The sequence below is a fragment of the Caretta caretta genome, chromosome 2 (genome assembly GCF_965140235.1).
Source record: "Caretta caretta isolate rCarCar2 chromosome 2, rCarCar1.hap1, whole genome shotgun sequence".
NCBI lineage: Eukaryota > Metazoa > Chordata > Testudines > Cheloniidae > Caretta > Caretta caretta.
The window spans coordinates 254947759-254972017 of record NC_134207.1 but is presented as its reverse complement, the minus strand read 5'-3'; the positions used below and the strand labels follow the sequence as shown (position 1 = coordinate 254972017).

Genomic DNA, 24259 nt, shown 5'->3' with positions numbered 1-24259 from the left:
ACTGTGCAGGTTTTAGTAAACACTTTGGGTACCTTTGAAGAGCTCCATCTAACGTAATGCTGCGGTTGACAGGAAGAGAAGAGTACACTGACAATGTATCTTAAACAGTTGCTGCCTTGCAAATTATGATGATAGGAGCCATGCCTATTCCATAAAGTCATTAGAAAACCTTCATTTTGATCTGGAACCTCTGGAAACAGGACAGATCTACTAAGGAGGTGGAAACTTTATAATCTGAATTAATTTAACAAATAAAAATGGAGTAACATCACGGAAAGGTAGGGAACTGGCACTGGGAGAATCTGATGGGAGGACAGTTGGTGAAAAGAAGCAAAATCTAAAGCAAGTAAGGTTGCTAGATGCACTGTATGAGACTTGTTCTAGGTATAAGGGATTTGTGAGAGAAGTGAAAAGTAGACAGCAGAATGAAGTGTGTATGGAAAGGAATAGGAGAGGAGATGTGAAAATAGGGACAACACAATGAAGAACTTTGAAGGCAAGGAGGAGTTGGAGTGAAATTAGAAAGGATTCAGCAGAATGAATCAATGAAGGGAGGATAAATTATAGATAAATAAGCCTTGGGATACATATCTAGAAAGTTCAGTAATGGGGAAAGATGTCATTGGGGACAAGGAAAGTTCTTGAGAGGATGGGGAGGGGGAACTACTGGTTTTTCTTCCTTACTAGCATAATTTTTTTGCTAGGGCACCAAGACCACAGCTGCCTCTTCCTTTCTACCCATCCCTTCTAGTATTACTTTCCTTTCTTCACCACTCAGGTCCTTTAAATTGTCTGGTTCACTGTTCCCTCTAAGCTGTGTGCATGTGCATGCACACTCAGATCCTAAAGCCTATGCACATGGCAAAACACCGTGCGCACAAAAATTTGCACAGAAGCACAATAATTTGCTCAGAAGAATTTTTTTGCGCACACGGCCTGTCAAAAATTTGCACAGAAGAAATTTTTTGTGCACATGGCCTGTCAAAAATTAGAGGGAACATTGGTCTGGTTACTGTAGGCTGCTCTTATTTTTCTTTGGCTGGTCTGTAAAAAGCAAAGTTCTCTCCTGAGCTCAGCTCCCCAAATCATTTTAGGAATGAATTATGGGATGGCACATGTCTGTTTCCCAGCATGCATGGTGGAAGGAGATTAATCTTCCATGCTGAATAAATAGCCAATTGCTCCCCGGAAAAGTTGTGTTCCAAAGGGTTGGCAATTTTACCCCATTAAAACAAAGCTCTTATGATCCACGGGTGGGCATATCCCTTAAAAAAAAAAAAGTTCTACTCTGTTGTTCTGACAGCTCTGGACCTTGTCAAGAAACTTTGAAACTTATCAACAGCAGTTTTTAGTTCAAAGAAACGCTGGTTGCATTATTTCCCTGACTCACTCTGCGCTGGCCTTCTGCAAGCCCAGCTAACAGATGTACAAGTTAAAATGGTTTTCTTGTCTCCTCTCGCTTCAAACAAGGGGGAGGAATAACTCAGTGGTTTGAGCATCGGCCTGCTAAAGCCAGGGTTGTGAGTTCAATCCTTGAGGGGGCCATTTAGGGATCTGGGGCAAAAAAAATTGGGGATTGTACCTGCTTTAAGCAGGGGGTTGGACTAGATGATCTCCTGAGGTCCCTTCCAACTCTGATATTCTATTATTCTAAGTTGACTCATCACAATAGAGCCGCAGGAGCTCAGGCTCCTTCTCTCCCTGCAGCAGAGGGCAGGTCATAACCCGGAGAGAGAGAGAACACCCCTTGCTTCCTCTTCTCCTGGGGGAGGCGGATGGTTTTGAGGCTAAGGCCCTGGACTGGGATTTGGAGACTTGGGTTCAGTTCCCAGCTCTGTCACCCCTTCCTAAATCACGTGGTCTCTCTCTGTGCCTCAGTTCCCCCATCTGTAACGTGGGGCTCATGCTTGAGATTCTTTTTCCTAGTCCTGTGAGTCTGTGCAGCCCAGAGCACCATGGGGCCCCGCTCTGGGGTGGGTGCGGAGCCGCCAAAGGGTGCCTGTGCCTTGTCACACCCTGCTGTCCGTAGGGGAATCTCTCCTCCCCCGCTGCCTCCCAAAGCCCAGGGAGAATGGGGTGGTGGGGAAGCGCCCCAGGGCGCACAACAGGGACAAGCCCCGCCCCCTCTGCCCCCAGCGGCTTTGCCTCTCGTGTCATGGCCGGCGGGTGGCACGCGCGCGTCACGTGATGGGGAGGGGCGGTCACATGGCGCAAGCGCCGCCGCGCGTCGCGAGCCCGGGCTAGTCTGTCGGTGCGGCTCACAGGCAGCTTCAGGCGCCGGGGCCGGGCGCGCGAGAGATGCCGCCGTCCGAGTGCCGCAAACTGGCGGGCCCGGGCTGCCGGAGTGGGGGTGAGTGCGGGCGAGCGAGCGCGCGCGGGGCTGGAGCCCCCTGGCCAGAAGCGGGGCGGGGGCGGCGCCGTCGTCCGGAGCTGCCAGCCTGGCGGGGAGGCGCAGGCAGTGGGGCTCGCCCCTCGGTCCCCCCTTCCCCTGAGCAAGGGCGGTGGCCGCGCACCCGCTCTGCTCCTGCTGGGTGGTCGGGGGGACCCCCCCCCTCCCGGGCTCAGAAACGCCTCCTTGGGCAGCCCGGCCGGGGCCAGGAGTCCGGCTGCCTGCAGATTCAGGAAGACAAGGCTGGGGGATGGGCCGCGGGCTTTTCACACGCAAGGGCGGGTGGGTTTGGAGCCATCGGAACCTGACACTTGGTGCAGTGGAAACAGGTTCTGCTGGAACCGACGGGGTGTTTCTTTTCCCCTCCCCTCGGAAGGGCTGCTACCAGTCATTGGCTAGAGGATTTCTCAAGGTCAGCTGCCCCTTGGACCTGAACATCAGTGTCAGAGGAGAACTGGGGTCTGAAATTAGGCAGCTCTGTCATTATGAGGGACAGATGAGAAGCATGGAATAGAGAAGTGCAATATGCAGCCTCAGTGCATGTACCTGCCCAATGAACAAATGCGTCTGTGGCTCTACTCTGCCTCCCCTTCTAAATTGGAAGTCCACAGTGCTGAACTGGGTGAGCTTTAGGATGTAAATTTAAATAATACTGCTATATCTGGTAAAAACTTTCCTAAGAAGACAATCCTTAGGCTAGCTTGAGTTTTACCGGGTGAGATGGATGACAGCATGACCTTTTTCTTATCTCTGCATACACCTCTGTGAGCAGCAGGTATCAACCAGACTCTCTGTGGGTAGGCTAGGGTGGAAATTGTATAATTACAAGTCTTTAAAACTAGTTCTCTGTATGTTTATAGTCTTACTCTGCTGCTGCCAGTGCCTGCATGGATTCCCTTGCAAGGAGGAGCTAGGCATTCTCTTCCTTCCTACTTCTCAAAAAACCCCCCTGTATCTAAACCTTCCATAACTTCCCAGCCAGGGAGTTTATTCTTAATCTCTTCTCTTTTGCATTTTCTGTGGCTTCCATTGTATAGCGCTCAGCACTGAAGTGTCTCTCCCTGCTTCACAAATAAGTGGTTATTTTACATGGCTGGGGTCCAGCCCTTCAACTGGGCATCTTGCAAATTGTTTTTAGTTCATAAAGAGGAAGATTGCTCAAATACCAGAAGCGACTTGAGACTAACAATCCCTATGTGGTCTAGTGCAGATCCTTAGTCTGCATTTGCAAGGTGGAAAGACTTCCCTCCACAAACTTGTGGTTGACAGAACAACCAAAAGCTCTCTACTGCCAGCTGTTACTTTCTGGGCAGCACAGTGGGGCTGGCCTGCTGTGCATCTGGCACTGGAAGCACAGACTGCATTCAGAGGCTACTGTTCCAAATAGCCGCCGCCTTTCAGCTCCTGCTTAGGTGGCTAAAACTGTGGTTGAGACTATTAAAAAACCAGTGCCATTGCCTTCAATAGCATCTCTATAAATGGCACCCTGATCTTTAGGTGATCAGCTGTAGTACTGTACGGAGAACAGCTCCCATTGTTCCAAAAATAATTTTACATGACTTGGCTCTGTTAGCTCTTTGTAAACAATCTGTGCTTTGTCCACTTTCCCTTATGGTCAGGGTGTTGATTTCTGGGTCACAGTTGTGATATCATGTTAAGAGATTTCATGAATGCTGTAATTATGCAGGTCACAGGCTCAATAGCCCTCTTCTAGGCTAGTATTTGCTGTTACATTTCTGGAAAGTTCATTTTAGTTTAGCATCAAATCACTGGAATCTTTCGCTTATTCAGAAATAGTATATATGTCACTTGCATGGACTGCTTCTGAATATGCTCTACTCTAGAGGTTCTCTAACTTTTTCTTAATGTGGACCACATCTTAATAGAGATGCACCAACCTCCCTTTTAGTCTTGACTGTGCAGCCAATTTCCCTCTGATTTGTGATCACATAAGCTCCTTTGGCTCCTACAGCAACTACTGATATAGAAAACTAATATTAGGAAAGTAACTTGTTTGTTGTCTGCTGAAATTCAGGTGTTGGAAAGTAGTCAGCTCATTGCAGACTGCGGTTTGGAATTCTCTGTTCCTATCAGCCTGCATAAGTGAAATAGCCAACAAGTGTTAAACTTCCTAGACCTTATAGTAGAACAGCATTAAGGTCCTGAGGGGTTTTAATAATCAACCAGTTGGCCTCTCCAAGTGTAACTGGTTTAGAAGACCGGCATTCCTTCTTCCTAGCCTTCCTTTCAGCTACAGATTTAAGCTCATGAGCTCTTCAGCAGCAGGAGAGGGAAAGAAACCAAGACTACATCTTTAATAAGCTCTTCATCTGTCTCTCAACTGAGGAAGCTGAGTAGCAGGCTATGGGTATGTCTACACTACGGAATAAGGTCGAATTTATAGAAGTCGGTTTTTTAGAAATCGGTTTTATAAATTCGAGTGTGTGTGTCCCCACAGTAAATGCTCTAAGTGCATTAAGTGCATTAACTCGGCGGAGCGCTTCCACAGTACCGAGGCAAGCGTCGACTTCCGGAGCGTTGCACTGTGGGTAGCTATCCCACAGTTCCCGCAGTCTCCGCTGCCCATTGGAATTCTGGGTTGAGATCCCAATGCCTGATGGGGCTAAAACATTGTCGCGGGTGGTTCTGGGTACATATCGTCAGCCTCCCGTTCCCTCCCTCCCCCCGTGAAAGCAAGGGCAGACAATCATTTCGCGCCTTTTTTCCTGAGTTACCTGTGCAGACGCCATACCATGGCAAGCATGGAGCCCGCTCAGGTAACCGTCACCCTATGTCTCCTGGGTGCTGGCAGACGCGGTACGGCATTGCTACACAGTAGCAGCAACCCCTTGCCTTGTGGCAGCAGACGGTACAGTACGACTGGTAGCCGTCATCGTCATGTCTGAGGTGCTCCTGGTCGCCTCTGTGAGGTCGATCAGGAGCGCCTGGGCAGACATGGGCACAGGGACTAAATTTGGAGTGACTTGACCAGGTCATTCTCTTTAGTCCTGCAGTCAGTCCTATTGAACCGTCTTATGGTGAGCGGGCAGGCGATACGGACTGCTAGCAGTCGTGCTGTACCATCTTCTGCCGAGCAGTCATGAGATGTGGATGGCATGCAGTCCGTCTGCTGCCAGCCAAAGATGTAAAAGATAGATGGAGTGGGTCAAAACAAGAAATAGACCAGATTTGTTTTGTACTCATTTGCTTCCCCCCCCTCCCCTGTCTAGGGGACTTATTCTTCTAGATCACACTGCAGTCAAGATGCAGCGAGGTAAATCTAGCCATGTATCAATCAGAGGCCAGGCTAACCTTCTTGCTCCAATAAGGACAATAACTTAGGTGCACCATTTCTTATTGGAACCCTCTGTGAAGTCCTGCCTGAAATACTCCTTGATGTAAAGCCACCCCCTTTGTTGATTTTAGCTCCCTGAAGCCAACCCTGTAAGCGCCCCTCCCAGCGTCAGAGCAATGGCAAACAATCGGGCATCTGAGAGTGCTGTCCAGAGCAGTCACAATGGAGCGCTCTGATGGGGCTAAAACATTGTCGCGGGTGGTTCTGGGTACGTGTCGTCAGGCCCCCGTTCCCTCCCTCCCTCCGTGAAAGCAAGGGCAGACAATCATTTCGCGCCTTTTTTCCTGAGTTACCTGTGCAGACGCCATACCACAGCAAGCATGGAGCCCGCTCAGGTAACCGTCACCCTATGTCTCCTGGGTGCTGGCAGACGCGGTACGGCTTTGCTGCACAGTAGCAGCAACCCCTTGCCTTCTGGCAGCAGACGGTGCAATACGATTGGTAGTCGTCCTCATCGTGTCCGAGGTGCTCCTGGCCGCGTCGGCTGGGAGCGCCTGGGCAGACATGGGCGCAGGGACTAAATTTGGAGTGACTTGACCAGGTCATTCTCTTTAGTCCTGCAGTCAGTCCTATTGAACCGTCTTATGGTGAGCAGGCAGGCGATACGGACTGCTAGCAGTCGTACTGTACCATCTTCTGCCAGGCAGGCAAGAGATGAGGATTGCTAGCAGTCGTATTGCACCATCTTCTGCCAGGCAGGCAAGAGATGGGGATGGCTAGCAGGCGTACTGTACCATCTTCTGCCAAGCAGCCATGAGATGTGGATGGCATGCAGTCCTTCTGCACCGTCTGCTGCCAGCCAAAGATGTAAAAGATAGATGGAGTGGGTCAAAACAAGAAATAGACCAGATTTGTTTTGTACTCATTTGCCTCCTCCCCTGTCTAGGGGACTCATTCCTCTAGGTCACACTGCAGTCACTCACAGAGAAGGTGCAGCGAGGTAAATCTAGCCATGTATCAATCAGAGGCCAGGCTAACCTCCTTGTTCCAATAACAACGATAACTTAGGTGCACCATTTCTTATTGGAACCCTCCGTGCAGTCCTGCCTGAAATACTCCTTGATGTACAGGCACCCCCTTTGTTGATTTTAGCTCCCTGAAGCCAACCCTGTAAGCCGTGTCGTCAGTCGCCCCTCCCTCCGTCAGAGCAACGGCAGACAATCGTTCCGCGCCTTTTTTCTGTGCGGACGCCATACCACGGCAAGCATGGAGCCCGCTCAGCTCACTTTGGCAATTAGGAGCACATTAACCACCACACGCATTATTCAGCAGTATATGCAGCACCAGAACATGGCAACGCGATACCGGGCGAGGAGGCGACGTCAGCGCGGTCCCGTGAGTGATCAGGACATGGACACAGATTTCTCTGAAAGCATGGGCCCTGACAATGCATGCATCATGGTGCTAATGGGGCAGGTTCATGCTGTGGAACGCCGATTCTGGGCTCGGGAAACAAGCACAGACTGGTGGGACCGCATAGTGTTGCAGGTCTGGGACGATTCCCAGTGGCTACGAAACTTTCGCATGCGTAAGGGCACTTTCATGGAACTTTGTGACTTGCTTTCCCCTGCCCTGAAGCGCATGAATACCAAGATGAGAGCAGCCCTCACAGTTGAGAAGCGAGTGGCGATAGCCCTGTGGAAGCTTGCAACGCCAGACAGCTACCGGTCAGTTGGGAATCAATTTGGAGTGGGCAAATCTACTGTGGGGGCTGCTGTGATGCAAGTAGCCCACGCAATCAAAGATCTGCTGATATCAAGGGTAGTGACCCTGGGAAATGTGCAGGTCATAGTGGATGGCTTTGCTGCAATGGGATTCCCTAACTGTGGTGGGGCTATAGATGGAACCCATATCCCTATCTTGGCACCGGAGCACCAAGCCGCCGAGTACATAAACCGCAAGGGGTACTTTTCAATAGTGCTGCAAGCTCTGGTGGATCACAAGGGACGTTTCACCAACATCAACGTGGGATGGCCGGGAAAGGTGCATGATGCTCGCATCTTCAGGAACTCTGGTCTGTTTCAAAAGCTGCAGGAAGGGACTTTATTCCCAGACCAGAAAATAACTGTTGGGGATGTTGAAATGCCTATATGTATCCTTGGGGACCCAGCCTACCCCTTAATGCCATGGCTCATGAAGCCGTACACAGGCAGCCTGGACAGTGGTCAGGAGCTGTTCAACTACAGGCTGAGCAAGTGCAGAATGGTGGTAGAATGTGCATTTGGACGTTTAAAGGCGCGCTGGCGCAGTTTATTGACTCGCTTAGACCTCAGCGAAACCAATATTCCCACTGTTATTACTGCTTGCTGTGTGCTCCACAATATCTGTGAGAGTAAGGGGGAGACGTTTATGGCGGGGTGGGAGGTTGAGGCAAATCGCCTGGCTGCTGGTTACGCGCAGCCAGACACCAGGGCGGTTAGAAGAGCACAGGAGGGCGCGGTACGCATCAGAGAAGCTTTGAAAAACAGTTTCATGACTGGCCAGGCTACGGTGTAAAAGTTCTGTTTGTTTCTCCTTGATGAACCCCCCCGCCCCTTGGTTCACTCTACTTCCCTGTAAGCTAACCACCCTCCCCTCCTCCCTTTAATCATTGCTTGCAGAGCCAATAAAGTCATTGCTGCTTCACAGTCATGCATTCGTTATTCATTCATCACACAAATAGGGGGATGACTACCAAGGTATCCCAGGAGGGGTGGTGGAGGAGGGAAGGAAAATGCCACACAGCACTTTAAGCACAGCACTTTAAAAGTTTACAACTTTAAAATTTATTGAATGACAGCCTTCTTTTTTTTGGGCAATCCTCTGTGGGGGAGTGGCTGGTTGGCCGGAGGCCTCCCCACCGTGTTCTTGGGCGTCTGGGTGTGGAGGCTATGGAACTTGGGGAGGAGGGCGGTTGGTTACAGAGGGGCTGCAGTGGCAGTCTGTGCTCCAGCTGCCTTTGCTGCAGCTCAACCATACACTGGAGCATACTGGTTTGGTCCTGCAGCAGCCTCAGCATTGAATCCTGCCTCCTCTCATCACGCTGCCGCCACCTTTGAGCTTCAGCCCTGTCTTCAGCCCGCCACTTACTCTCTTCAGCCCGCCACTTACTCTCTTCAGCCCTCCACCTCTCCTCCCGGTCATTTTGTGCTTTCCTGCACTCTGACATTATTTGCCTCCACGCATTCGTCTGTGCTCTGTCAGTGTGGGAGGACAGCATGAGCTCGGAGAACATTTCATCGCGAGTGCGTTTTTTTTTCTTTCTAAGCTTCACTAGCCTCTGGGAAGGAGAAGATCCTGTGATCATTGAAACACATGCAGCTGGTGGAGAAAAAAAAAGGGACAGCGGTATTTAAAAAGACACATTTTATAAAACAGTGGCTACACTCTTTCAGGGTAAACCTTGAAAGTTAACATTACATACATAGCACATGTGCTTTCGTTACAAGGTCGCATTTTGCCTCCTCCCACCGCGTGAACGGATTTTGGTTGAATGCCAGCAAACATACACTGCAATGCTTTGTTCTACAGTGATTCCCCAGTACGTGTTGCTGGCCTGGAGTGGTAAAGTGTCCTACCATGAAGGACGAAATAAGGCTGCCCTCCCCAGAAACCTTTTGCAAAGGCAGAACCGCAAATGCCAGGGCAAAGTAATCCTTTCACATGCTTGCTTTTAAACCATGTATAGCATTTTAAAAGGTACACTCACCAGAGGTCCCTTCTCCGCCTGCTGAGTCCAGGAGGCAGCCTTGGGTGGGTTCGGGGGGTACTGGCTCCAGGTCTAGGGTGAGAAACAGTTCCTGGCTGTCGGGAAAACCGGTTTCTCCGCTTGCTTGCTGTGAGCTATCTACAACCTCCTCATCATCATCTTCTTCGTCCCCAAAACCTACTTCTGTATTGCCTCCATCTCCATTGAAGGAGTCAAACAACACGGCTGGGGTAGTGGTGGCTGAACCCCCTAAAATGGCATGCAGCTCATCATAGAAGCGGCATGTTTGGGGCTCTGACCCAGAGCGGCCGTTCGCCTCTCTGGTTTTCTGGTAGGCTTGCCTCAGCTCCTTCAGTTTCACGCGGCACTGCTTCGGGTCCCTGTTATGGCCTCTGTCCTTCATGCCCTGGGAGATTTTCAGAAAGGTTTTGGCATTTCGAAAACTGGAACGGAGTTCTGATAGCACGGATTCCTCTCCCCAAACAGCGATCAGATCCCGTACCTCCCGTTCAGTCCATGCTGGAGCTCTTTTGCGATTCTGGGACTCCATCATGGTCACCTCTGCTGATGAGCTCTGCATGGTCACCTGCAGCTTGCCACGCTGGCCAAACAGGAAATGAGATTCAAAAGTTCGCGGTTCTTTTCCTGTCTACCTGGCCAGTGCATCTGAGTTGCGAGCGCTGTCCAGAGCGGTCAGAATGGAGCACTCTGGGATAGCTCCCGGAGGCCAATACCATCGAATTGTGTCCACAGTACCCCAAATTCGAGCCGGCAACGTCGATTTAAGCGCTAATCCACTTGTCAGGGGTGGAGTAAGGAAATCGATTTTAAGAGCCCTTTAAGTCGAAATAAAGGGCTTCATTGTGTGGACGGGTGCAGGTTTAAATCGATTTAACGCTGCTAAATTCGATCTAAAGTCCTAGTGTAGACCAGGGCTAAGAGGTGTGTACACAGTATCCAGGAATCCCGACTGAAAACTCCAGAGCCTGTTGCCTGGCTCCATTATCTAAAAGTTTTGATTGGTTGTCTCTGCAAAGATAGTTCTCTTGTACTTAGGAATAACAGTCCAAAGAATTCTTGATCAGGTGTGTTGTGCCAGTGGTTATAAAGTACATGTAAAATAGAGACCTTGGTAACAAATTTCATGATGATGTAAAATTAGAGTAGGTGAAATATCAAGCTACTCCAGCGGAGACAACATGGTGGGGTGGAAATGGAAAGGTAGGTTACTAGTACAGTACTTAAGAAATTTGCCTGAACATACTGTGCAGTAGAGCAGCAAAGATTGTATTAGAGTGCATACCTACTGGTGTTTAAAGATAAAGGAACATTCTATCTGGAGCATATGCAAACTAATTGATTAACATATAGGGAATAAGAAATTTAGAAGTTATTAAACAATATGTTCTGGTGGAAAATGCAGAGCACTCTGTGGAAGAGGGATAGGTACAAAATGGTTGAAAAGGACATAAAGGGAACCATTTTTTATTAGTGTGAATGCTAAGGTAATGCAACTAAAGATGGCAAAGCCTAAGCAACTGGCAGGGCTGAGTCTAGCAATGTGATCTCTGTACTGATTAATGAAGAAGGAAATGTGAAGGGGAAGTCAGGAGCTGAAGAAGCAAAATCAAGTGCGGAAAGGTATTGCTAAAGGATGGACTGGTTACTGAGTTTACCATCTTTCCAGAACACACTAGAGAATAAACATCTCCTGCCTGTTTGAATAACAAGAGATTAAGTATCATTAAACTAATCAACTTGAGTAAGAATAAATATCACGCCATCGTCCTTGAGAAACGCTGCGTTGAAACCATTTTTTGCATGCTGTATGGGGACAAGTATGTAGGTATATTTTTGCAAGTACAAGTATAAACACCTGTGTTTTACTTCCTCAATCAGTTTTTATTGATGTGGTGAGCCGATTTAAGAGCTGTATGTAGCTGTATTCACTTGAAGCTTCATCTTCTGTTAAAGGACTTCAGAAATGGATAAAGACAAACTGCATTTAAACAAGAATCATTAAGACCGCCCTTTTAACATGTGGTGAGCGCTCGGAGAAAAAGTGCAGCTGGTGCTGCAACTTCTTATCTGTACAAAGCCCCGTTAGCAGAGAGAACTTGGTTCAATAACTGACTTTTAGTGACATATGTAAAAAATGTGGCTGGCTCTCCTGGTGCAATAGTTCAAGGACTCGGTAGATGCTGCTTGCTATAATGCCTTGGCATGCTGTTTCTCTTGACGATCAGTATAAATTGAGTAACTATTTTTCTTATACTTCGCTTGTAAATTATGTACAAACTATTCCACTACAACAAAATAAAGATCACTTTTAGAAAATCAGTGTACTTGCAATATAAGTCTAGTACTGACTTCAGGTACATTTGACAAAGATACAAGCTTTATTCCCCTATAACCTGACTCATAAAGACTTGGAGGTGTAATAAACATGCAGCTTAATACACTGCCTAATGTGCATGAACTGCAGTATTGATTTAAATGTTTGCATAAGAATATTCTGTTGCACTGTACCTCAATTCCTTCTGATGTGACAGATTGTTTGCCTGGGTTAAGGATTTCTGCAATGGTGCAGCTTCTCCAATATAAGCCTTCAGTCTGGATGTACTGCTCTGGTGTGATTGACCCTGGTTTGAAACTGGAATAAGGTGCACTGTTATGAGTCCTGCTTTCCACCACTGGAGAGTATCTACATTCAGGGTTTGTGGTGGTATAGGTATGCTGGCTTAAAAAAAATCCCAAATGTAGGCAAGCTACAGTTTGCTCTGCTTGTCCTCTTCGTTACATACAATAGGATGAGATATCCATAACATCTGGGCGAACATACCAAGCATTGTGTATCTTGCACAACACATCTACATCACCGTAAATACGTTAAAATCAAGGCTTGAAAAACAATTAAAAACCCTGAGACTGATAGGGATTGAGGGTGGAGCCCCTACTTCCAAGATCTAGGTGCTCAACCTTGGGGGATGGGTGGAAAACTCTTTCTGTTTTGTATTGGTAGAGATGTTTGAGATCAAAGCTTAACCTGTTTGGGTGCTGTGCTGGATTGTCTTCTGCTTTGAGACTAAGACCACGTCTATTTGAGAAGCTGAACTGCTGTAATAAAGTTGATTTAGTTAAATCAGTGCAAAACCCTTGTCATAACCATACAGCTAAGGGTAGCCTAGAATTCCTCCTTACTTGTAAGGGGTTAAGAAGCTCAAATAACCTGGTTGGCACCTGCCCAGAAGGACCAATGGGGAAAGAAGATACTTTCAAATCTTGGGTGGTGTGGGGTGGTGGAAAGGCTTTGTTTTATGTGTTCTCTTGGGAAGCAGAGAAGCATCAGGTCAGAAAACTCCTCCTATAAACCATCCTAAAAGTCTTTCATATTACAAAAATTGTAAGTAAAAGCCAGGCAAGGTATGTTAGATTCTTTTGTTCTGCTTGTGAATTTTTCCTTTGCAGGAGGGAGGCTTATTCCTATTTTTTGTAACTTTGAAACTAAGCCTAGAGGAAGTTCTGCTGTGTTTTTGAATCTTTTGTTACCCTGTAAAGTTATTTTCCATCCTGATTTTACGGAGGTGATTTTTACCTTTTTTTTTTTTTAATAAAATCCTTCTTTTAAGAACCTGACTGATTTTCTCTATTGTCCTAAAACCTAGGGGTTTGGGTCTGTGATCACTTTGTAACCAATTGGTTAGGATATTATTCTCAAGCCTCCCCAGGAAAGGGGGTGTAAGGGCTTGGGGGGATATTTTGGGGGAATAGGAACTCCAAGTGGTCCTTTCCCTGATTCTTTGTTAAATCACTTGGTGGTGGCAGCGTACCCTCCAAGGGCAAAGAATTTGTGCCTTGGGGAAGTTTTAACCTAAGCTGGTAGAAATAAGCTTAGGGGGTCTTTCATGTGGGTCCCCACATCTGTACCCTAGAGTTCAGAGTGGGGAGGGAGCCCTGACATTAAATGTTCTTGAGTCAACTTAGCTTGCATCAGTTAATTGATGAAAGTGAAACTGGTTTACGTGAGGGTTAAAATGGTTTAAGTGCATTTACATGGAGGTTTTCCATGGTTGAACTTGAACAATCTGTAAACTTGACTTTGTTAAATCAGTGTAGATTTTCTTGTACAGACAAGGCCTAAATCAGATATTGCTTAAGCCTAAAAGGTGACTAAATACTAGAAACAGTACCTCCTTCTCAAAAGTATAAAATGCAGTCTGTATGGCAAAAGCTAATGATATTTACATTTGAAGTTAAAGAACAGAGGAAAAAGTCTCTCCATCTCAGTATTTGCTTATGGCTAGCTTGCCAACTGCTGAAGCCTAATTGTGTCCAGTTTTTATGGGCTCTTCCTGTCCTGCTGGGTAACCAAACCTGCTCGCTTATTTGTCAATGAACTTGCTTTCTGTGGTGTTGCCTACAGTAGAAGGGGTTTGCTGGAATAGCTGTGAGAAAAGCCTCATAGTAGGGATGCAGTTTGTACAAACGAGTTCTTTTGTTCTTTGAACAAAATAAAGCCATACTGGTAAAAACACTTGTTTGCTGTTAAACTGCATCTACAGTAGGTATTTTGTCTGCATAGCTGTGTTAGTTAAGGGTGTGATTTTTCCACACCCCCCCCCCCCCCCCATAACTATGCTGGGAAAACCTTTAAGCATAGATCAGGTGTGTGTTACTAAAGATTGCATTTGATGCAATCCTGGAAAGGATTTTCACTAACATAACATGAACAGACCCATCCTTTCTGAGAGTGTTTTGTAGGCACAGTTCTGGGACAGCGTGTCACTAATTTCAGATACAGTTTGTAGTTTTTTGTATAAAGATAGGGAGTTGTCACAGTTTATCACAGAGATCAATTGTCTCCATCATTGTCTACCCCAAGCCTTTGGACCGGATTTCCTACTCTTTACTTTGGCAATACTCTAACTCTTTATTTCAAAAGAACTTTTGCCTGATTAAGGATTTCACAATCATACCCCTTCCATCCCCCATTACTCCTCTTCCCTGGACTAATGATTGTAAGTATTTGTCCACAGTGGAACAGTCATTGGGCCAGAGAGAGAGAATAACTCTCTCTGGTCCAGTCATTGGGGAACTGACCTAGGAGGTAGGAGACCCCGAACCCAGCCCCCCTGTTTCAACCACTGTTTCATTATTTATTCAGAGCACAACAGCTTCAACAGGAGAGTTTGTGGAAGCCCCACATCAAAATATCCCATAGCCCAGTGGTCAGATCAACCTCCTGAAAGGTGGGAGACACCCCCTTCTCTGTCAGAGGAGGAGAGAGGAAGAGGGAACTGAATCTTGGTCTCTCACATCCCAGGTGAGTGTTCTAACCACTGGGCTAGTAGTTATAAGATGGGTGATGGCACTGCTACCATCACCACATGCTCCTTCTCTGGCTGGATTTTGAATGGAACTCCGTCTGGTAGCTGTCGTCTGAGCATGCTTCCTGGATCAGGCTCTGCATACAGCTTAGGTGGCCAAATGCCTGTCTTTCCCTGGTTTGTGAATCCCTCCGAGACTTAGGCAGGAGATAAGAGTGAAGCAACAATGTGCAATGCCCAGAGGCAGAAACATAGATACCTAAGGAATTTTTAGTCTGAAAATGTAGATGCTAAGTGAGTTTAGACACTCACAGGGTTCAGTGGATACAGTGGAGACAAAACTGGGACTTAGGTGCCTAAACCAGAGGGTTAAGGCACTTATGTCTGGGGTTTAGATGCTTGCATACCTTTGTGGATTCCCACCTTGCTGATCTACCCCTAAATGACTTGCCCAAGGTCACGCAGGAAGTCTGGGGCTGAGAAAGAAATTGAACCTGGTTCTCCCACATTTCAAGCTAGCGCTCGAATCATCGTTCTGCTATATCAGCGTGAAGGGGAAAGAACATGAGGCTGAAGTAAGTCAGTTTATAATCCAGTATTCTTCTACAGATGATGGTGGTTTCTGTAGGCATTATTGAGAAAGTGGGTGTGATTCAACAGATTTCTGTAAATAGAAATCATTTCAAAATTTCCATTGGAGGAAATTGACTGAAAGGAAAGAGGGGTTTAGGCATAATTCGACCAATATTTTTAGTTTCAGCACAGAGAATGAAAGTTTCTTATGTTAAAAAGCGAAAGCCACATGTATCAACTGTTCCCTGTGGCCCTAATATCAAGAGTATTCTCTTCAGCTCTATGCTGAAACTTTGAAATCAGTGATATCACAGAGATGCAGATTGGCTCCAGATCCATAAAGTAAAACATTTGCTTTAACTGTTTCTTAAGCTTGTTTTTTGAATGGTTTATGGCTCTTGTTCTAGGTATTTTAGTAACAAACATTACACCCAAAACAAATAAATTGAAACTGGAATATATTCATGAGAATTGTCAGACTGTGCCATCTGATCAGGAGGCACTACGATAATACAAAATATAAAAAGCAGGAAAAACAGAACTGTATTTGGGAACAACAGTTTCGGGGGGAGAGAGATGCAGCAAGGAGGTATAAAATGGCTACTCTAGGTCTGTAGCTCCTTGACTTTGCCAAATTAAAGAGCCAGTCCCGGGAAAGAAGTTCCTATAAAAGGACAATGCCAAAGTGGAGCAAGGTTAATAGAAATAAGGTACGGTAACTCCTCGCTTAATGTTGTAGTTATGTTCCTGAAAAATGCAACTTTAAGTGAAACTATGTTGAGCGAATCCAATTTCCCCATAAGAATGAATGTAAATGGGGGGGGGGTTAGGTTCCAGGGAAATTTTTTTTGCCGTACTGTACTACTGTTGGGAGGTGCCCCCGCCTTACCCCACACAGGCACAGCCCACTGGCACTGGAGACAATGAGGCAGGAAAGGAGGCTGAAGGTGCCGTAGGCTAGGAGAAGCACATCGCGCAGCAGCAGCGGTAGCTTCCCCTACTCTGCAAGCACCAGGGGCGGGGGGCTCAACCCTTGGCCTCCCCACTCCACCCCCTTCCTCCAAACCCCCACCCTTAACCCCCCTCTTCTTCTCCCCCTCTTCCCCCTTTACTCCACATCCTCGCTCCTCTCCCCCTCCCTCCCCGCCTCCTGCCCGCGGCAATCAGCTGGCTTGTGGCGTTCAGGAGGGAGGGGGGAGGAGCGAGGACAGGGTGTCCAGGCTCCCCCTGCCTCCTGAATGCCGCAAGCCAGCTGATTGCCACAGGCAGGAGGCGGGGGGAGGAGGGGGAAGGCGCTGATCCGTGGGGGGGGGGCATAGGGGAGCTGATAGGGGGGCTGTCAGCTGTGGACAAAGCGGGCAGCCAAATGCAGGTATAGCGAAGCATTGCACAACTTTAAATGGAGCATGTTCTGTAATTGAGCAGGGACATAAGACCGAAACGATGTTAAGCAAGAGGACGTTAGGTGGGGAGTTACTGTAGTTACCGATGAAGGTGCTGTTGTGGGAGGGGGATGCTTCTATATACCACTGTATCAGAATATTGTGTTCAGATCATGGTTTAACCTGTGTATTGGGCCAGATTCATACCTGGTATAAGCAGGTCCTTTTCCAGTGGAGTTGCACTTACTCATGAAAAGTCTGAATTTGAACCACTGCCTTTACTGTCCAAGCACAGGGGGTGGTCTATCAGCTTTTTCAGAGGCCTTTCAAAACAAATCAATAAAACATACATGTACTTCCAGGTTGACCAAATTCAGTCATTGAGGCAGCCTGCACAGCCGTTTTGTACTGAAATCAGTGGGTGGAGTCTGGGCAGAGGTCGTGTATGCAGCCTTAATTCTGGCATTCCTGACATATGACCACTTCACTTTGCCAACTTAACAGTTCTAATGTATGTAGTTGTATGGGATCTCCCAGATATTAAAATGAAAAAAGAAAACACCTAAAAAATTTAACTCTTCATGACTGGCTGAGCTTCTGCTGGCTTGCGCAAAAAAAAAAAAAAAAAGGCCAACAGCATGTCCTTTCCATGATCAAAACTATTAGGAAAGATTGTCATGTCTCTTTAGGAGGTCTGCGTGAGGGAGGCTGCTGTTACCCTCCGTAACTACAGAGCTCATAAGGTACATCAGAAAAGCCCTCTTTGGCCTTTACCTTTGGCCCTTATACAAGGTGCTCCTGCCAAGTCTTTGTCTCAGTCCATACGCACTTTAAATGTGAGTTCCCCTACACAACAAGGCTCTACTCCTGCAAACAGTTCCACACAAGTGGACTCCTCTGCCCTCATTAAGCTCATTGCAGGATTGGAACTTTAATTGGTCACGTTTGCATGGTACCTGAGCAAAATGTATTGTGTGCGCTCAATATTTAATGGCTTAGAACTCACTGGCCACTCAAAAGTGTTTCTGCTCAGTGAACTCTGTTTTGCTGCCAAATTTCAGTGCTTATCTTCCAACTATTTTGGCAGAAGGGCTGTTCAAAAGAAGTTTCAATATTTTTATTGTTTATAATGGGAAAATGTCTTTTCTACTTTCCTTATGGTAGAGGGGGGAAAAAGAGCGAAACCATATTTGCTCAATTAAAAAAGACCAACTTCAAGCAGAAGACAAGCCCCAAAAGTGAAAGATGAATAAAATTACAATTTGAACATGGAGGAGCAAAGAGGTGGTTAGAATGGAAACTCTTATACCATCTTAACTATTGTGGTACTACCACTCCCACCATAATATATAGTGGAGAGAGACTATGGAGGTGGATGCCTTAGTAATACTATGCATAGCTAGTATTTACACTTCTGTAGTAATCAGCACTGCAAGGTCTTGTGATCGCTTACTGCCAAGCATACAGCTCATACATCAGTTAAAAAAGAAAAATCTAGTAGTGATCTCTGGGGCAGGATATGCAGCCAAATAAGAAATAGTTTTGCTGCATTCGTTTCCTAAGATTTCATCCAATTTAGCCTGTTACAGAGAGATTTGTATTTGTTGCCACAGTTCTCAGTTATCAGAGTAGCAGCCGTGTTAGTCAGTATTCGCAAAAAGAAAAGGAGTACTTGTGGCACCTTAGAGACTAATCAGTTTATTTGAGCATAAGCTTTCGTGAGCTACAGCTCATTTCATCGGATGCATTCTCAGTTAGAACTTGTGAGCGGCACTCAGTAGGAAAGTGTTAAGTTTTAGGCTCAGTGTTTTATGGTTCACTGAGAATGAAGACACCAACTGGATTTGACCGTAACTGCAGCAAACGTATTTTCACCATGTAACCTTGCATTGCTTCTCTAGTGCAGGCTCTGCTGGGGAAAAGGTGAGACTCATTTGTTCAGTTCATTATTCAGAATGTGTCTTACATATAAAACAGTAGGATAATTTTATCTAGTTTTCTTTTGTGGCTGTATCCACAGGCTTTGATAGAGATCTTGTAGGTGTTTGTCTCTGTCTGAGGGGTTGGAGCATTCTTACAAACACCTACAAGATCTCTATCAAGCATTCTTACAACTACAGTACCCACCTGCTGAAGTGAAGAAATAAATCTTGGGAGACAGACCAGTCCTTGGCTACAGACAGCCCCCCAACCTGAAGTAAATACTCACCAGCAACCATACACCACACAACAGAACCACTAACCCAGGAACCTATCCTTGCAACAAAGCCCGTTGCCAACTGTGTCCACATATCTATTCAGGGGACACCATCATAGGGCCTAATCACATCAGCCACACTATCAGAGGCTCGTTCACCTGCGCATCCACCAATGTGATTTATGCCATCATGTGCCAGCAATGCCCCTCTGCCATGTACATTGGTCAAACTGGACAGTCTCTGCGTAAAAGAATAAATGGACACAAATCAGACGTCAAGAATTATAACATTCATAAACCAGTCGGAGAACACGTCAATATCTCTGGTCACTCGATTACAGACCTAAAAGTCACAATATTACAACAAAAAGACTTCAGAAACAGACTCCAACGAGAGACTGCTGAATTGGAATTAATTTGCAAACTGGATACAATTAACTTAGGCTTGAATAGAGACTGGGAGTGGATGGGTCATTACACAAAGTAAAACTATTTCCCTATGTTTATTCTCCCCCCCCCCCCCCCCCCCCGTTCCTCAGATATTCTTGTTAACTGCTGGAAATGGCCCACCTTGATTATCACTACAAAAAGTTTTCTCCTCTCCTGCTGGTAATAGCTCATCTTAAGTGATCACTCTCCTTAGAGTGTGTATGATAACACCCATTTTTTCATGTTCTGTGTGTATATAAATCTCCTCACTGTATTTTCCACTGAATGCATCCAATGAAGTGAGTTGTAGCTCACGAAAGCTTATGCTCAAATAAATTGGTTAGTCTCTAAGGTGCCACAAGTACTCCTTTTCTTTTCTCCTTAGAGTGTGTATGATAACACCCATTTTTTCATGTTCTGGGTGTATATAAATCTCCTCACTGTATTTTCCACTGAATGCATCCAATGAAGTGAGTTGTAGCTCACGAAAGCTTATGCTCAAATAAATTGGTTAGTCTCTAAGGTGCCACAAGTCCTCCTTTTCTTTTTGCGAATACAGACTAACACGGCTGCTACTCTGAAACCTTTAATCTTACAGTACTTACAGCTGTGTATGAAGGAGGAGGAGAGAGGCAGAGTCACAGAACACCAATCATGACCTGTATTACTAAATCCCTACACCTTTCTTGGGAGCTAGCACATGACCTTTATGGCTTGTCCCAGAGCTGGCTCTGCTGTTGAAGAAAAGAGAATGCCCTTATTGATAGAAAGAGAAATATCTATTAGCGTCAGAAAGGAAGAGGAAATCATCAGGACACCATGAAAGGCATGCAGTGTTTATGCTCTGGATGGCTAGAAGTACCTGCCTGTGAAGTAATTCTATGGCAGGGGTGGCCAGCCTGAGCCTGAGAAGGAGCCAGAATTTACTAATGTACATTGCCAAAGAGCCACAGTAGCAGGTCAGTAGCCCCACATCAGCTCCCTGCCCCCCCACCCCACTCCCAGCACCTCCTGTTCCCCCTCCCTCCCCGCACCTCCCAATCAACTGTTTCGTGGCATGCAGGCGGCTCCGGAGGAGAGGGGGGGAGGGGGAAAAAAGCATGGCAGGCTCAGGGGAGGGAGTGGGAAGAGGTGGAGTGGGGGCAGGGCTTGTGGCAGAGCCGGGGGTTGAGCAGTGAGCACCCCCCGGCACATTGGAAAGTTGGTGCCTGTAGCTCCAGCCCTGGAGTCGGTGCCTATACAAGGAGCCGCATGTGGCTCTGGAGCCACAGGTTGGCCACCCCTGTTCTGTGGCATGGCACATTTGTTAGAGGGCTAGGTAAGAGCAGCCCATGGATATAGGGTACTGGGTATGTAGGTATGATGGGAGGAGGACTGTGCAGCACAACTATATACATCCAACGAGTGAGCACCACTTTATTTGCTCAGCGTGACCATTTTAGGATTTTTATAAGCTGACGTTTCCAGTACGTAAGTGTTTGTGTTCTCTAATCATGAACTGGGCTATGATAATCTGCTTGACATAAGGTTGCACCGCTGATTATACCTAAAATGGGACTATGCTGTTCTGTTACATAGCTTATTAACATGAGACTTTGGGTCTTAGGAGATTTATTTTCCTTCCAAACTCTTATAGCTGCTTTTTGCATCTAAATTCTAGTTGCTTGGACCTGTGCTAACATGATGGGACCATGGAGTATGTAGTTTCTCATCAGAGAGGAGGGATATTTATGGGTATGCTTTCCTAGTAAGAAAACTGCAGCATTTTGTTGGCAAAGATGTGGGATGCTTTGAGGAGAGAGAGATGAAAATTTGAGTTCATTATAGAAGTACTTTGAAATTGGAAACTGGAAGTAGATGGAGAAAAACATTTCAGAAAAATGTAGTTTGCCAGTAATTTGTTTACCCTGTTGTGAAAGTCCATCTAATTAAAGCTTTATTATTACCACAATTACCTAATGAAGCTTTAGGATTTCCTCAAATTCAACATGACATTCCTGGGATGACATTGCAGTATATAGTGTATAAAATCAAAGATCGCTATAGTGCATAGAAAGGTATCTTGAGGTTTGTTTCAAGTCCAAAGTGTAAAACACTGTATGTTCTTTCTAAGTGAACCATTTACATCGGTAGAACATTTACAATGGTAGAACAGCTTGGGAAAATCCCAAATAGTTTAAGCAGGTGAATGTTTATGGTATTATTCATGCAACACATTTCATTTAGAGTTTCTAAGTTAAGTTTTGTGTACATTGTCTATTAGTGGGATATAGCCAGTTATTTTTAGTGGAAGGATAGTTTTGTGGTAACAGCGTTAGATTGAGAGTTGGGGAATCTGGGTTCTGTTCCTGACTCTCCTGGAGATTTGTGTGACCTTAGGCAAGACAACATGGGTTTTTAGAGGATCTGAGTATCTGCAGCTCTCATTGACTTCAAGAAGGATAGCTCTTCACAGAGAGTTACAGGTGCTCAGCATGTCTAAAAATCAGGCAGCAAATCTCAATGCCCATTTCCCTATGTGTAAAGGGGGTTAATATCTGTTGTGATGCTAAGTTGATTGATATCTGTAGAGTGCTTTGAGAGCATCTGACTGAAAAAAGATGGAGTATTATTAATACATATAATCTACTTCAGGTGTTGGAAGATGGGTATCAGCAGCTGTCATTGGCTACAGTGGGAGCTCCAGGTGCTCAGCATCTCTGCAAATAAGGTCATACGTTATTTTCCAGGCCTTTCAAATCTGCTTTTTCTAGTTATACATCATCTAAATTAGGGGTGGGCAAACTTTTTGGTCTGAGGGCCATATTCGGCTATGGAAATGTTATGGTCGGCCATGAATGCTCACAAAACTGGGGGTTGGGGTGTGGGAGGGGGTGAGGGCTCCGGCTGGGGGTGCGAGTTCTGGGGTGGGGCCAGAAATGAGGAGTTCAGGATGTGGGAGGGGGCACTGGGCTGGGGCAGGGGATTGAGGTGCAGATGGGGGGGTGAGGGCTATAGGGTGTAGGAGGGCGAGACCGAGGGGTTCGGAGGGTGGGAGTGGGATCAGGGCTGGGACAAGGGGTTGGGGTGCAGGCTCCGGGTGGCGCTTACCTCAAGCAGCTCCTGGAAGTAGCGGCATGTCCCCCCTCTGGCTCCTATGCGGAAGTGTGGTCAGGCGATTCTGTGCACTGCCCCGTCTGCAGCTGTGGCCCTCTCAGTTCCCATTGGCCTGGTTTGCTGGCCAGTGGGAGCTGCAGGGGCGGTGCTTGGGGCGGGGACTGTGTGTAGAGCCCCCTGGCTGCCCCTACGCATAGGAGCCAGAGAGGGGACATGCTGCTGCTTCCAGGAGTCATGCGGATCAGGCCTTCGACCCTGCTCCCTGGCAGGAGCTTGAGGGCCAGATTAAAACGTTTGAAGGGCCGGTTGCGGCTCCGGGCCGTAGTTTGCCCACCCCGATCTAAATGAAGAAGAGTTGTGTTCACATACTGAATGGCAGGCTTTGGGGCACTCTTGTTGTGTGGAAGTGGGTGTCTTTATCCTTTAGAGTTATTTTAGAGCCCTCTTCTAAACTATTCACAGCTGATTATTAGCTCCTGCACGTGTTGGACATTGAATGATTTCCAGCTCAGTTCCCCTAGCTGTAAATTGGGGACAATGATACTTGCTGTGTTAAGAACTTCGAAACGCCCTGATGAAAAGCACTATATAAGAGTTGTTACTGCATGTCACAAAATAGCCATCTAATTCACAATGTACAGTAGTCTGCCTTCTCTTCTATAATGGCAGTAATTAAACTGCAGTAGGCCCCACATTTGACAAATGTAAGAAAAGCCTCCTCAGTAAGTCGTACTGATGAGTGGATGTCATTTTGTACTGTAAATGAGCCAGTGGAAATTGATTATTAAGGAGTCAGATTGGGTTGGTTCTTGATTACCAGTTTCTTGTGCTCTAGAATCTTAAGCTTTCATTTAAAAATGTGTGTCTAGCCTTTGTGCTGCAAAGAAAACCTTCACAATGTGAATTCAATATAAACTGGAGCCTGCTGGAGTCTGCAGGCAACCTGAACCAATAGGTCTCAGAGGTATGAACGATTTTTTCATCTTACTGTATTAAGTGTGAAGCCTAATGAAGATAATTTATATTGTCAACACTGCTAACAACATCCTATTAAAGCGTGGAGAAGAGAGCCCTCATCATAAAATACACAATTTGCTGTGAGTGACATCTGATGAAGTGAGCTGTAGCTCATGAAAGCTTATGCTCTGATAAATTTGTTAGTCTCTAAGGTACCATAAGCACTCCTTTTTATCTTCATTTTGGTGTCATGAGTGGATTGGGGGAGTAGCAATATTTCTCTACCCCTTCTGGCCCCCCCGCCATATGACTCCTGTTCAATATGCTGTTAGCACTGTTTGGTTGAAAAATTCATGGAGATGATAAAATTGGGGAGGTTGGAAATAGGGGAAAAACTACTTTTTTTGAACGTATTTGCTACCACCTAAGCACAAACATTAGAAGCTAGGAAATTACTAACGAATTTAGAATATAAAAATCCAAGAAGATAAAGTGACATGTCTTTTAAAAGTTTTAGCCAGGACCCTGTGGAACAGTAGTTCTCAAACTTTTGTACTGGTGACCCCTTTCACGTAGCAAGCCTCTGGGTGCGACCACCCTTATGAATTAAAAACACTTCTAAAAATATATTTAACTCCATTATAAATACTGGATGCAAAGGGGGGTTTGGGGTGGAGGCTGACAGCTTGCGACCCCCCCATGTAATAACCTTGCGACGAGGGGTCCCGATCCCCAGTTTGAGAATCCCTGCTATATAAGAACTTGCAGAGATATCACATTCCTCCCACAGAAAACTACAGTAATACTGTCTTGGCAACTTTTTAGTAATTTACTGATTAAGCACTAAGGATACACAAAGATCTGTC

At 46.2% G+C, this 24259-nt stretch overlaps 1 protein-coding gene across 4 annotated transcripts in view; it reads left to right on the top strand.

The window, feature by feature from the left end:
• Nucleotides 1–2202: 2202 nt before the first annotated feature.
• Nucleotides 2203–24259, top strand: part of GALNT11 (polypeptide N-acetylgalactosaminyltransferase 11) — a 96672-nt gene continuing 74615 nt past the window's right edge. For 2 of the 4 annotated variants that reach the window (XR_012667302.1, XM_048837559.2), the window contains exon 1: nt 2203–2350. The gene's annotated coding sequence lies outside the window, so the exon portion shown is untranslated. Of the gene's footprint in view, nt 2351–2846; nt 3012–15314; nt 15335–24259 lie in introns of those variants that run through there. The other 2 variants (XM_075125999.1, XM_075126000.1) reach the window with 2 other exon arrangements.